Raw genomic sequence first — 14,326 nt, forward strand, 5'->3', positions numbered from 1 at the left:
CGAGCTTATTCTTAAACACATCTACGCTCACTCCTGATATATTCCTCAGATGAGCTGGCAACGCATTGAATAGACGCTGCATTATCGATGCTGGTGCGTAGTGGATTAATGTTCTGTGTGCTTTCCTTATTTTTCCTGGTATAGTTTTGGGCACTATTAATCTACCTCTGCTTGCTCTTTCTGATATTTTTAGTTCCATGATATTTTCTGTTATTCCTTCTATCTGTTTCCATGCCTGAATTATCATGTAGCGTTCTCTTCTCCTTTCTAGACTATATAATTTTAAGGATTGTAGTCTTTCCCAGTAGTCTAGGTCCTTAACTTCTTCTATTCTAGCTGTAAAGGACCTTTGTACACTCTCTATTTGTGCAATATCCTTTTGATAGTGTGGGTACCATATCATATTGCAATATTCAAGTGGACTACGAACATATGTTTTATAAAGCATAATCATGTGTTCAGCTTTTCTTGTTTTGAAGTGCCGTAACAACATTCCCATTTTTGCTTTACATTTTGCCAACAGAATGGCTATTTGATCATTGCATAACATGTTCCTATTCATCATCACACCAAGGTCTTTAACTGCTTCCTTATTTGTGATTGTCTCATTATTAGGTCCCCTATATGCATATAGCTTTCCTTCTCTGTCTCCATAATTTATTGATTCAAATTTATCAGAGTTAAATACCATCCTATTTACCTCTGCCCAATCATATACTTTGTTAAGGTCTCTTTGTAGAGCGTTCCTATCTTCATCACAAGTAATTTCTCTACTTATTCTTGTGTCATCAGCGAAACTACTCACTACCGAATCCTTAACATTACTGTCTATGTCTTCAATCATAATAACAAACAATATTGCAGCTAGCACCGTACCTTGTGGCACACCGGATATTACCTTGGTTTCATCCGATTTCTCATCGGTTTGCAATAACTATCTGTTTTCTGTTGTGTAAAAATTCTTTTAACCATCTTCCTACTTTATCTACGATATTGTGTTTTCTAATTTTCTTTGCTAATATATTATGGTCTACTTTGTCAAAAGCTTTTGCAAAGTCTAGATAAACCACATCTGTTTCATTTCCGCTTTTCATATTTTTGAATATGTTCTCACGGTGGACTAACAGTTGGGTTTGTGTACTTTTTCCGGGTACGAACCGTGTTGTCCTATATTAAACAAATTATTTTTTATTAAATGTTTCATAATATTTTTCTTCATTACCCTTTCATACACTTTCATAATATGTGATGTTAGACTCACAGGCCTATAATTACTTGCCTCTAGTCTTGATCCACTTTTGAAAGTAGGGGTGATATATGCTAATTTGTGCTCATCATAAATCTTGCCTGTATCTACACTTTGTCTTAATAATATTGCAAGTGGCTTTGCGATAGAATGAACTACTTTCTTTAACAAAATAGCAGGGACTCCATCTGGCCCTGCAGCAGCTCCATTTTTAATTTCATTAATTGCCTGCACAATATCAGCTTCATTAATTTCTATGTCAGCTAAATATTCACTATTTTCGTCCCTTACTTCTATATCATTATCTTCATTATCTATTCTAGGGGTGAATTCTCTCTTATATCGTTCTGCCAGTATGTTGCAAATTTCCTTTTTTTCATTCGTTAATCTCCCTTCAATTCTCAGAGGGCCTATTTTCTATTCTTCTTTTATTCATCTTCTTCGCATATGAGTATAATAGTTTGGGGTTTTTGCTTGATATTTAATAGGGTTTTTTCTTCCAAGTCCCGTTTTTCATTTTCTTTTGATTGTATAATCTTTTGTTCTGCATTTTCTATCTTACTTTTTAGTTCTATAACTTTCCATGCATTTTTTTCTTTTGCAAGACCTTTTTTCCACTTTCTGATTTTCTGGAACAAGATCCTTCTGTCTCTTGGTATGCATGAATGATGTTTACTTTTCTTCTTCGGTATATATTATCCACTATTTTCTCCAATATATATAATATCTCCGTATTTACCCTTATGATGTCATCACTTACGAAAATGTTAATGCCCAATCTTTGTTTAATTCTTCATTAATTTCTGACCATTTTATATTTTACTGTAGAAGTTGTATTTTCCATATCCTTCCCACTTTTTCATTTCTTGCTTATCTCTATTTTCACTTGCTTTGGAATGAACTGTTAATTCTATGACATTATGATCTGAAATACTCGCATTATAAACTATATTTTTTTATTTCTTTAACATAATTCATCTCGTTCACAAACTACAGGTCTAAAGTATTTTCCTTTCTTGTTGGCAGGTGATTTATTTGTTGAATGTTGTATTCTAGTAGCATATCTAATAGCTTTTCAAATTGCCTCTTATCTTCTGCACTACTATTACTCTCTTTTTTATATGTATAAGTACAACCACAGTCTCCTATTCGTTCTTTCCATTCTACGAAAGGAAAGTTGAAGTCACCAGATAGGAGAATAGTCCAGTCCTTGTGATTTCTACATATATCATCCAATTTTTCAATTATTAAGTCAAACTCTTTAGTATTAGGAGGTCTATATATTACTATGTTCATCAATTTTTCAGATTCAAATTCTACCGCTATTAGTTCACATTCTGAGTTACTATATTTCTCATATATTTTTTTCCTGTTTTTTGTCTTTCCCATATATTGCGGTTCCCCCTTGATTCCTATTTTTTCTATCTGATCTATAAGTTTGGAACCCTTTTATTTGATCATCATTCCCAGTCTCTTGGGAATACCAGGTTTCACTTATATTCATTATATCTATTTTCTTTTCATTTTGGGTTAGTTCTTCTAAGTACTCTATTTTTCTTATTGAGTTACTCGTAACTAAACCCTGCGCATTCATCACTATGATGGTTTGCGTGTTTTCTCCTTCATTTAATATTGGTAGTAATAAGGATTTTCCCATGTCTCTTTCCTGTTCTGGTATGTTGTTCTTTTTTTCATTTCCAGAAATTCTGACATTAAAAAATCCAACTTTTCCATAATATTTGATCTTCCTTCATCATAATTATTCATTTTGTGTCTGAATCTGCAATTTTCTCCGTTTCTGCAATATCCTCTTGCATAATAAATACAGTTATTATCTCTTGAGTAGAATTTCGGAGCTGATGCTTTGAAATTTTTTGCTGACACCTCTGCATATCTCATTGGTGGTTTGCTTTTCTCTTTTACCTGATATTCTTGATTTCTCTCTTTATTTGTTTCTTTCTTATTTTGGATTTTATTACTTGGTTGGTTATTTATTTGATTATGATTCATGGCTACAGGGTGCATATATTTGCATTTTTTGTCGAACTTACATCCTTTTCCTTCTTTTAGGTCTTTTTTTATATTTTTGGATGCAGATCTCTGAAATCATCCCCATAGCCATCTAAGTATGCACATTTTACCATATATTTCATAGTTTTGACATACCTTAGGATGTTTGTAGTAACATCTTTCTCCAAATCTGCAATTCCCTCTTTTCAAAAGGTTGCAGATTTTGTCTTTCTTGTCTATTTTTTTTCCTCTTTCCCGTCATTGTGTAGATCTGGGTAGAGCCTCTTCGGGATTTGCTTTTCTGTTGTCATATCGTAATTTATTTCTTCGTAGGTATGCTGCTTTATTGCCTCATATGTAGTATCAATGAGTATCTCTGCATCCATACTTTATCTTGTTCTTTGTTTTCCTTATTTTTTTTCTGTCATTTCATTTTTGTTTACTTCTCTTCCGTTTTCCTCTTCTTCTTTTTCTTCTTCTTCTTCCTCTTCTTCTTCATCCTCAACTATTTGTACATTCAATCTTGATTTAATAACATTGTCTATCCATGATAGACATGTTGAACAAAAAAATTCTTGTATCTTTTCTCAAATCTTGCATTACCTCAGCACACTGTGGATGGGTCGGAATGTTGCATGCAGCACATTTTCTGATTAGGTTTTGTGGATTGACTATGCTATTACCAAACCTTACACAGTTTGCATGCTTTTGGCATTTCTTTTTTCCTAATGCATCAATTAGGATATTCACAAGATTCACCTTATTCATTTCTTTGTCGGAATATGTTGGTTTATGTATATTTTCTTTATGAGTCTCTTGACCACTTGGATTTTATTTGGAACTTCTTCAATTATTTTCAAGATGTTTTCATTAGATTTGTTCCAGTTTGAAGGATTATATCCTTCTAATATATCTATGAATGCTTTTGTATCTTTTTGGTTAGGACTGTTGCTGATTTCATAGATGAGAAATGCCAGTTCCCTTCCTGCTACCTCATCGTATTGCGAATCCGCCAAGCAAGCTAAATTATGCCACCTCTTCCCGCAGTTGGAACTTACTGCCATCTTGTTCTGATTTCAGTATTACACTTGTTAAACTAACTTAGAAGACGCTTTATCCTACTATTTTCACACTAATCTTATCACCGATAGTTCACGAACACTTCTAGATATTTCTCAAATTCTAGTCGTATGTTAAACTTGTGATATCTGTTGATTAATCTGACTTCACGCGGGTACGTCTCACCAAGCAAGATGGCTACTACGAGAGAGAGAGAGAGAGAGAGAGAGAGCGCACAGTGGCGTAGATGGCATTCTACCAGTGGGTAGTTCCTAGGTGGGGCCAAAGAAAATGACACAAAACTGATGTATTAATTCTGCAATTAGTAAAATGTACTATTTTCCAATGCTACGTCCATGTGAACGTAGGAGAATATTAATTAGTAATCCTGTATTTGAAATTATATAGAGCTCAATTTCGAATTAATTTTCAACTCCATATGCAAATGTATCAAATACTGCGATGTTAATTTACTATATATTCAACACAATCCTCATTCCTATTATCGAGTTGTAATTTTTCAACTCTAGTACAATATCCTTGCTATGTAAATATTATGAAAATAGTGCATATTATCATCAATATCACAGAAGACTTATGACCCTCCAAAATCTCGTCTTCAAAATTTCAACCCTTCCTATTTCCTCTCCTTTGTCGCCTTTCCCTGGAAATCAACTCTAAGTAGCAGTAGGAAATTGCATTGTACTTATTCAGAATTGAAAATATACTATAGCTGGTTCACTTAAGGTAGATTCTTAGATGAGCCCTAGGCTTACGAGACGTTTGTTTGGCGGCCGCTGATTGGCTGGTACTGGGAGGTAGGCAGCTCCTAGCCAATCAGTGGCCTCCAAACGAACGTCTCGTAGGTCTAGGGCTCACCCAAGAATCTACCTTAAGTGAACCTGCTATAGTTTCAGTCACTTCATACATTAGTTGATAATATCAATTTGGATCAGAATATCATTAACTAAACGTGTTTGTGTTCAACACCTGTGATTATATCCGTTCATTTCTCGGCTCCTTATAAGTTGTGAAGGTAGCAAGAGGTGGAATTTGGAGGTGGGTGGGGTTTCACTGGTAGGGGCCAAGCACTTGAGTAGGGGCAGGGTCCCCTGACTTCTCCAATAGCTACGCCACTGAGAGAGAGAGAGAGAGAGAGAGAGAGAGAGAGAGAGAGAGAGTAGGAAATACCAATTGTCTCATAGTTTCTAAGAGAATGTGAAGGAAATGTTCCAACTTTAGTCAGGAGGCAGCTGGATATAGGAGGCGCCAGACAGATCGACGCCTTAAGTAAAGAGAATTAAAACCACCCATTAACCAAAATCTCAAAACCAAACTGAAAACGGATAAAAAATGAAACCGAGTTAAGTACTGCACCATTTCATTTCCACTTCCTAGTTTCTGGAGATAGTATTATTTCACAGAGATTTTTCTGTGATGAACATCCACATGACATTTCAGAAATAGATGCTTTCTTCTATATATAAAATGGACGACAAAATGTTTTTTTAATGGGTTTAATCATTTTTCTTTTGCAAGAGGATAATGAATTTACCAAATCCTGCAAAAATATTTTTTTAAATTTCAGGCCTTTGCTTCCGGCTTTTAATTTTATAAAACAAACAAACTAAAGTGCTTGTTGAGTGGACCTTTGAAGGGTCACAGACATCCTAAAAGTCCCGCCTACTGGACTGCTCATTAGGGTGACACGGTGGTATGGCGTGACTCTTGATGAACAGTCCAGTAGGGTATAGAGAAGCAATGCATTGCTGAAAATGAAATATCTGCCTGGAAAAGTGGTTGAGAACCTATTTGTATTTTCATGGTCTCTGGAATGCATAGTAGACTCACAAAATAATTTATAAATGTTTATGAAAATCTAAAGCTATTAATCACATTTATTATTGTTACAGATTGACAGTGTACTAATATTATCCAAACTTCAAAATTCATCATTTGGCAAAATTAATATTTGTAAGTTGAAACGATCAATAAGTATTGGGTCACTTGAGGTTTGATAATAATAATAATAATAATAATAATAATAATAATAATAATAATAATAATAATAATAATAATAATAATAATAATAATTGAGAAATTTGAACCGAAATAATAAAGGGGTCAGGTATATATATATATATATATATTTATATATATATATATATATATATATATATATATATATAATATATATATATATATATATATATTTATACCCGAATCCTTTTTTATTTATTATTATTATTTTTTATTTATTTATTTATTTACTTTTTGGTCTATCACAGTCCTCCAATTTGACTGGGTTGTACTGATCGTGTGGGGTTCTGGGTTGCATCCTGCCTCCTTAGGAGTCCATCACTTTTCTTACTATGTGCGCCATTTCTAGGATCACACTCTCCTGCATGAGTCCTGGAGCTACTTCAGCCTCTAGTTTTTCTAGATTTATTTTCAGGGATCTTGGGATCGTGTCTAGTGTTCCTATTATTATGGGTACAATTTCTACTGGCATATCCCATATCCTTCTTATGTTTAGTTTCAGGTCTTGATACTTATCCATTTTTCCCTTTCCTTCTCTTCAACTGTAGTGCCCCATGGTATTGCGACATCAATGAGTGATACTTTCTTTTTGATTTGGTCTATTTGCACGTATCACCCTATCTGTTCTGATACCATAGTCCCAGAGGATCTTTGCCTGATCATTCTCTATCACTCTTTCATGTTGGTGCTCGTACCACTTATTACTGCAAGTTGCTGGTGTTTCTTGCACAGGCTCCAGTAGAGGGCTTTTGCCACTGAATGCTGCCTCTTTTTGTACTGGTTCTGTGCAAATGCCGGACATTCACTTGCTGTGGTTTATGGTCTCATTTTTCATACAGCACTTCCTATATATGGGAGAGATGTTATTTCCATCTATCGTTCTTTAAACATATCTGGTTCTTAGGGCCTGATCTTGTGCCGCTGTTATTATTCCTTCAGTCTGTCTCATGTATTGTCCGTGCATTGGTTTGTTGTGCCATTCCTCTGTTTTGTTTGTCATTCTCCTGTCTCTGTATATTTCTGGGTCTCTGTCTACTTTTATCAGCCCTTCTTCCCATGCACTCTTGAGCCACTCGTCTTCATGGTTTTCAGATTATTATTATTATTATTATTATAAATATCATTATTATTATTATTATTATTATTATTATTATTATTATTATTATTATTATGTTGTTATTATTATTATTATTATTATTATTATTATTATTATCATCATCCTCATCATCATCATCTTAAAAATAATTTTGCCGGTTGATGAATTTTGAAGTTAGGATAATAAAAGCATTCTGTCAATCTGCAATTATGATAAATGTGATATAATGTCTTAAAATTTTCATAAACATTTATCAATTATTTTTCTTTATTCTACTGAGTACTCCAGAGGCCATGAAATATAGTGTTTTTCGTGAACACCTTTTAAACAGACGTCTAGATTTCCACTCCACTTAAGCATTGAGTGTTTCTAACATTGTCCTAATTTATGGTAGTTACTGAATTGACTGATGTGCTTCATAAAAAAGACCAGGATAGGTAAAAATGACATTTAACCATAGGTCAAACAACCATTTGAAAAGGTATAGTGGAGGGTTCTCTATACCGACGTCACTGACACGCTCAAGTAATGTACAGGGTGTCCATAAAGTCCCAGTACCATTTCATGTATTTATAGCTCAGAAAACATATAACATCGAGTGATTCAGTTTTTCGTAGAATGTTCTGCATTTCCTCTAGTTTACCTTCAGGGCACTTCATGCAATACATTTCACATGTGCGCCTCCAGTTGCCCTCACAATGTCGAGACGATATTCCATCTCCCACCATACACGTTGCAACTTATCAGCGTCAACTGTTTGGACAATGTTAACAATGTGTCTACGAAGTGTGGCAAGCTCATGAACAGCTCTGAATGTAAACTTGATTAAGTGTAAAACATTCTACAATAAACTGCATTACTCTATTTTACATGGTTTCTGCGCAATAAATACTTAAAATGGTACTGACTTTATGGACACCTTGTATATTTTAGTTTAACCAGACCACTGAGGTGATTAACAGCTCTCTAGGGCTGGCCCTAAGGACTGGATACTTTTTTTACGTGGCTAGGAACCAATTGGTTACCTAGCAACGGGCCCTACAGCTTATTGTGGGATCCGAACCACATTATATCGAGAAATTAACTTCTAATCACCAGAAATAAATTCCTCTGATTCCATGTTGGGAGACCGTAAACCACTCGTCCAACGAGGAACTTTTGCGTTAAGTAGGAGAGTTAATGAAACACATATAGTAATTTCCAGTATACCTCCAAATATTAGGACGAAGTTTGAAACACTAAGTGCTTCAATGGTAGAAGGAAAACGCATAAGATTCGAGTAAGACAGTGGTCTTCAAACTTTTTGAGGTCATGACCTACTTTAGATATCTCCAAATACCCATGGCCCACTACTTCAGATTTAGAATAGGGATTGATAAATTCGAAATACAACATATATATATAGTTCCTGGAACTGGAATTTTATGACATGCTATTACCATAAATTCAAAATATAGATTTTCATAAATTCAATATGCAAATATGCTCAGATTCTTTTCATGAGCATTTTCATGATCTAAAGATTAACTAGTGAACAATTACTGGGATAGAATAAGAAAAAGAAAGATAGATATTTCCATATTATTGCATACACTGTTTATTCATAATTATAGGTCCGTGTAAAAGAAAATATAGTTTAATTTTAATTTTAATGTATAGTTTATCTAACTTTAAATTGTAAATTTTTTTGTTTTTGTTGCTGTTCATGGCCTACCTGATAACCAGCACAGTTTGAAGACCACTGGAGTAAGACTTGGCGATAACGATTGTTTATTTAGTTCATTGCTTTTTTTTAATGACGTTTGTGGGATTGAGGATGCAATGGTAATGAATATCTTGACGAGTCACTGATTCCCAGAGTCTGGCATCCGTCAGAGAGCTTTTTCTGGAATCTGAGATCAAATGAATAAGATCTCTTTCTGGTGTTGCCCTGAATTTCTAAATTTTTAGATTCGTGATTTCGAAAAAGGCTCCTCTCCCCCTTTGTCTAACAAGATGATTACCGACCTAATTTATTTTCTGTTAGATTTTGTTATGAATATTGATGCCCCAATCTTCCTACTTCCCGTTTTCTATAAGCGTTTTGCGCCGGAAGTGTTTGGTAGTTTGATTGGTGAGTTGCCACTTGCCTGATTTTCCTCACGAATTATAACATATATTGACAGTCCCTGTTTTCCTCCAGTAGCCATTACTGGCGTGACGCCAGCTTTAATCACATCGAAATTAATATCAGTGTCATTAGCTGAGATTTATAATTAAGAAGATTCTATGGTTAATTTTTAAGATATGGAGTCCGGCTTCTTTCATTGAAGGTTTCAGTACTCGGCTACAGTTCGGGAATACGCTCCATGACCTGCTTTTTTTATTTTTATCTTCCATCGCAAATTTCATTCAATACTATAATGGGCGTTATGTCTGTCCGTCCGTCTGTCATTCAATCACAGTCAAACAGCTGGTCCGATGGGCATGGAACTTGGCAGGGTTATAGTGGGGACCCGTAAGATGGTTTATAATGGGGTTTCATCCTACCTACCCGACTCCAAAGGGGGTGGGGGTGAGAAGGGATTTCCTGAAACGAAGTCGGTTCTGCCCGTGAAACGGGGCTGGTTATGCCCGTAGACTTAGTTGCTTTACGAATTTTAATAGTTAAAAAACACTAGCGAGTCACTTATAAGAAGCATTAGAAGAATATGCTTTTAGTAATGCTTGGTGAATTGCTAGTAATAATAATGATAACAATACATGAAACATATGAAAACGTTCAGGAGTGGATATAAGCTGCCACACAATGCAAAATAAGTTACTGAACAGGAATAGGTTTCTTAGAAGCGAGAATTATAGTCTCGGAAACATGAGATACTCTGAATAAATCATCATTCCCCGCTACCTACGTCAGCTGTCGTTTCTACTTACCACGTTTAGCGAAGTGTCCTTCATGTTATTAAAAACGTCGCCGTCTAGACTGACCCCAACATGGACTGCCACGCAAGATCTCCTGAGCGAAGGCTGAGAAACAATACTTCATTCGCGCCGAATTCTTTCTTATGATAACAATACGACGATTCCCGGTTTGGCTCAGCGCTAGCCTACAAATGAGCTGTTTTAGTGACGTGACGGAATTAACTCTGTTGTACGTTCACTACACACACACGCACACACACTTAGTATAATTGATTGATTGAGAGTTATCTGGCGTCACAACTACCAGGGTCACCGACACGAATACTAAATGTGATCTTTTAACTTTTATAATATATTATACAACATTCAAAATACCTTTATTTATCTTTATGAGAGACATACGTATAAATTTGATTTAAGAAAATAAAATAAATTTCTGATAAAGTAAAATAATATTCCGATAAAAAGGAATTGTGATTAATCACAACCGTAAAATTATTAAAAAGAAAAGAATATGTATATACTAGACAGCACAGCTGTCAGATATATTTGAGAAGACCAGCTTCTTTGATAAAAGAGATAATGTTATAAATACATGCGCTCTCACCAGTAACTATGGGAGCAAAGGTGACGATGTCGAATGAGAAATCTTACATAAAATAAAAAAAATATAAAAAAAAGCCACATGTCCAGACTTTATCATCAATATTCTTTCAACTTTGCCCAAAACAAAGGTTATCATGTTACATAGTCCATATGATTAATTATGTATGTCCACAAAAAAGTGATTCGTATACCTCAACATTACTACATGACACACACACACACACACACACACACACACACACACACACATATATATAATATATATATATATATATATATATATAAATATATATAATATATATATATTTATATATATAGAGTACATTTATGCATATATACTTATATATATATGCATAAAATATGTATCTAAATATACACACACACAGATAAACATATATACATATATATATACATATATACATTATTCTTAAGAAGAAATCACAAAAGTAAGCACGTGAGTTGTTTATTAGCTGAAGCAGCGGGAAAGTTTAAAAAACGAAAAGAGAGTGCCAAGTACTCTCGTGTATTTAACACCTCTTCGGGGCACAAAGTGCTTGTATAATGTACCTGCATGTATAATATATAATATATATATACATATACATATATATATATATACATACACACATGCAGATGAACCAGGAGAAAAGGTCTATAAACAGGAGATAAATCCAGACAAGTTTCAGGTTCGGTCTATGTGACGTCCCACCAAGAGGAAGGAAACAGGATGACGGCAAATTATACACATTATTTCATGCCTGGGTAACAGTAATCAAGAACATTCTGATATCCGTTTAACAGTGTGAACGTCCGTCCGTTCGTTCGTACTGTCACACCAGCAAACGATATATATAAAGACATATGTGCGCGAGCACAAGAGTATGTGTGGTGTTTATGTATGTATGTATAAGAATTTTCCCAGAGATCTCTTGTCTTTATTGATAAACTCAATTTTCGTTCATTATATTATTCTCTCGCTGCTATCTATTATTCATTTTATTTTTCGTTTTTTTATCTATTGCAATGTTAATTTTTCGCCTCCCTGTGTTCCGTAATTCATTTGAATTATCTTGTGGCGTTGCAGGAGTGAATAATTTTTATCCGACGAGCAAGAAATTCAAGTTATTTTTTCTATAGTAGCTACATCATTCCTAAAGAGTTGTTACCATAAAAGGATGTCTTATACATTACGTTGCGTCATTTTACCAGCATTAGTACATTCCCCATTACAAAAACACTGGCTTAAATATTCTCAGTCTCTACCGTCATTTCGTTTTACTAGATCAATCACGTACCCCAATAAATGTATGACTTCGAGTATGGCAACACTGCACACTCGTCTGCTTGGGAAACAGGAGAAATCTAGAGATGAATAAAGAAAAAAAAAAACAAAAAAACCCTGATTTTGATATTTTTCAGGAAACCTTTTTCGATAACCCCAAGAACCGGTTTTGATACCCGGCTGGAGGAGGGGGGGGGGGGGGGGGGGGGGGGGGGGGGGGGGGGGGGGGGGGGGGGGTGGGGGGGGGGGGGGGGGGCCGGTGGGGGCGGGGAAAAGGGTGTGTACTGAGGCACTACTTTCGGAATACCTGGTATACGTATAGACGACGTTAAACCTGCCCGGATCTGATGCTGGAAGAATGTTATTTGGAAAGCTCTTCAACTTCGCAACTGCAGAGCAAGTTCGTGATTCTGATTTGTATAGCTTTTTGGCATTATGCCAAGCACTGGGGCAAGTAAGGCCATTCAACGCTGAAACGGAAATTGACGGTAAAAGGCTTCAAAGATGTAACAGAAGGAAAACCTGAAAGCAGTTGCACTAAGAAACAATTGTTAGGAGAGGGTGGACCGTAAGATGGAAGAAAGAGAATATGAACGGAAGTACAGTAAAAGGAATGAAAGTAGTTGCAGCTAGGGGGTCGAAGGGACGCTGCAAAGAACCAAAGTATAATGCCTACATAGCGCCGTATGAGGTGCACAGTCGGGCGGCTGGAACGTATTGCCCAAAAGGGCCTTCTCTCGAACCGGTAGCTAATCCCCGAGATGTGAGCTAGTATTGCATCACCCTCAGTTTTATTTAATTATTTTTGACATGGTCGAGATTAACGTTCATTTGTGTGTTGGAAACGTAATGAGATTACTTCCAAGATGATTCTATGGTTAGTTATTAAGATATGGCGTCCCGCTGTCTTCAGGGAGGCTAGTACTAGGTTACAATTCGGCAATACGCGACCGGGTGCGATGTAGTACGATGCTCCTTTGTCTGGTAATCGTTCAACTTTGAAGAAGGATGACCCCTGGAACGAAGCTGATCTTTCCCGTTAGCTTTTAAATGCTCCGCTTCACTGAATTTACTTTTCACTCATCTGGTGCCGTGTCACGATAGCGATGCATTTTCTTTTATGGACGTTGTATTTCAAATTTCTGAGGATATGGTTGTATCGGATGGTCTTACATTACCTTAAAATCCATTGAAGTTTTCATCAGACTCTTTGTATGAATATTCCGCCTTCAATGGCCTGGAATTGTGATTTCGAATTTGTCCTTTTGGGTGTAAACGAAAGAATTGGTCACATTTGAGAGTTAGAGTGAGTTTAGACCGTGTTCGGGAACTGCTTAAGTAAGCGCGAATGAGGGGATTAGCATTCGATTTCAACGTGGATTATAAAGAATAAAAAGCATCGGTCTGGAATTATACATATATAAAAAAAGCATCTGAAAACTGTAAAGCATATATTTTCCCAGTGTCCGAACTATACTTATTTCTGAGATATCTAAATTTCAACGAAGTTCATTATTATTATTACAAAAAAATACGCGACTGCAATATGATTTATGAATGATCTGAATGCGATCGAGAAATGTCGTTTCCAAGTCTGGAAAACCGTCAGCTTTGAGAGCTGTGTCCCCGCAGGAAGGAGAATTAAAATTTAAAATTGACCTTCAGTATCTTAATAGAATAAAAAAATCACTTTGAGAGCTGTGTCCCTCCCCGCAGGATAGGATTTGATTAAAAGACCTTCAGGTTATCTTAATAGACATAAAAAAAAAATTCAGCTTTGAGAGCTTGGTCCTCCCGCAGGATAGGATTTGATTCAAATGACCTTCAGTATCTTAATAGACATAAAAAAAAGTCAGCTTTGAGAGCTGTGTCTCCCGCAGGATAGGATTTGATTCAAATGACCTTCAGTATCTTAATAGACATAAAAAAAAAGGGGTCCCCGATTTGAGCTGTGTCTCCCGCAGGAGAGGATTTGATTAAAAAAATGACCTTCAGTAGCTTAATAGACATAAAAAAAAAAGCAGCTTTGGAGAGTGTCTCCCGCAGGATAGGTTTTATTCAAATGACCTTCGTATTTAATAGACCA

Source organism: Macrobrachium nipponense, chromosome 1, assembly GCF_015104395.2.
Source record: "Macrobrachium nipponense isolate FS-2020 chromosome 1, ASM1510439v2, whole genome shotgun sequence".
Taxonomy (NCBI): Eukaryota; Metazoa; Arthropoda; class Malacostraca; order Decapoda; family Palaemonidae; genus Macrobrachium; species Macrobrachium nipponense.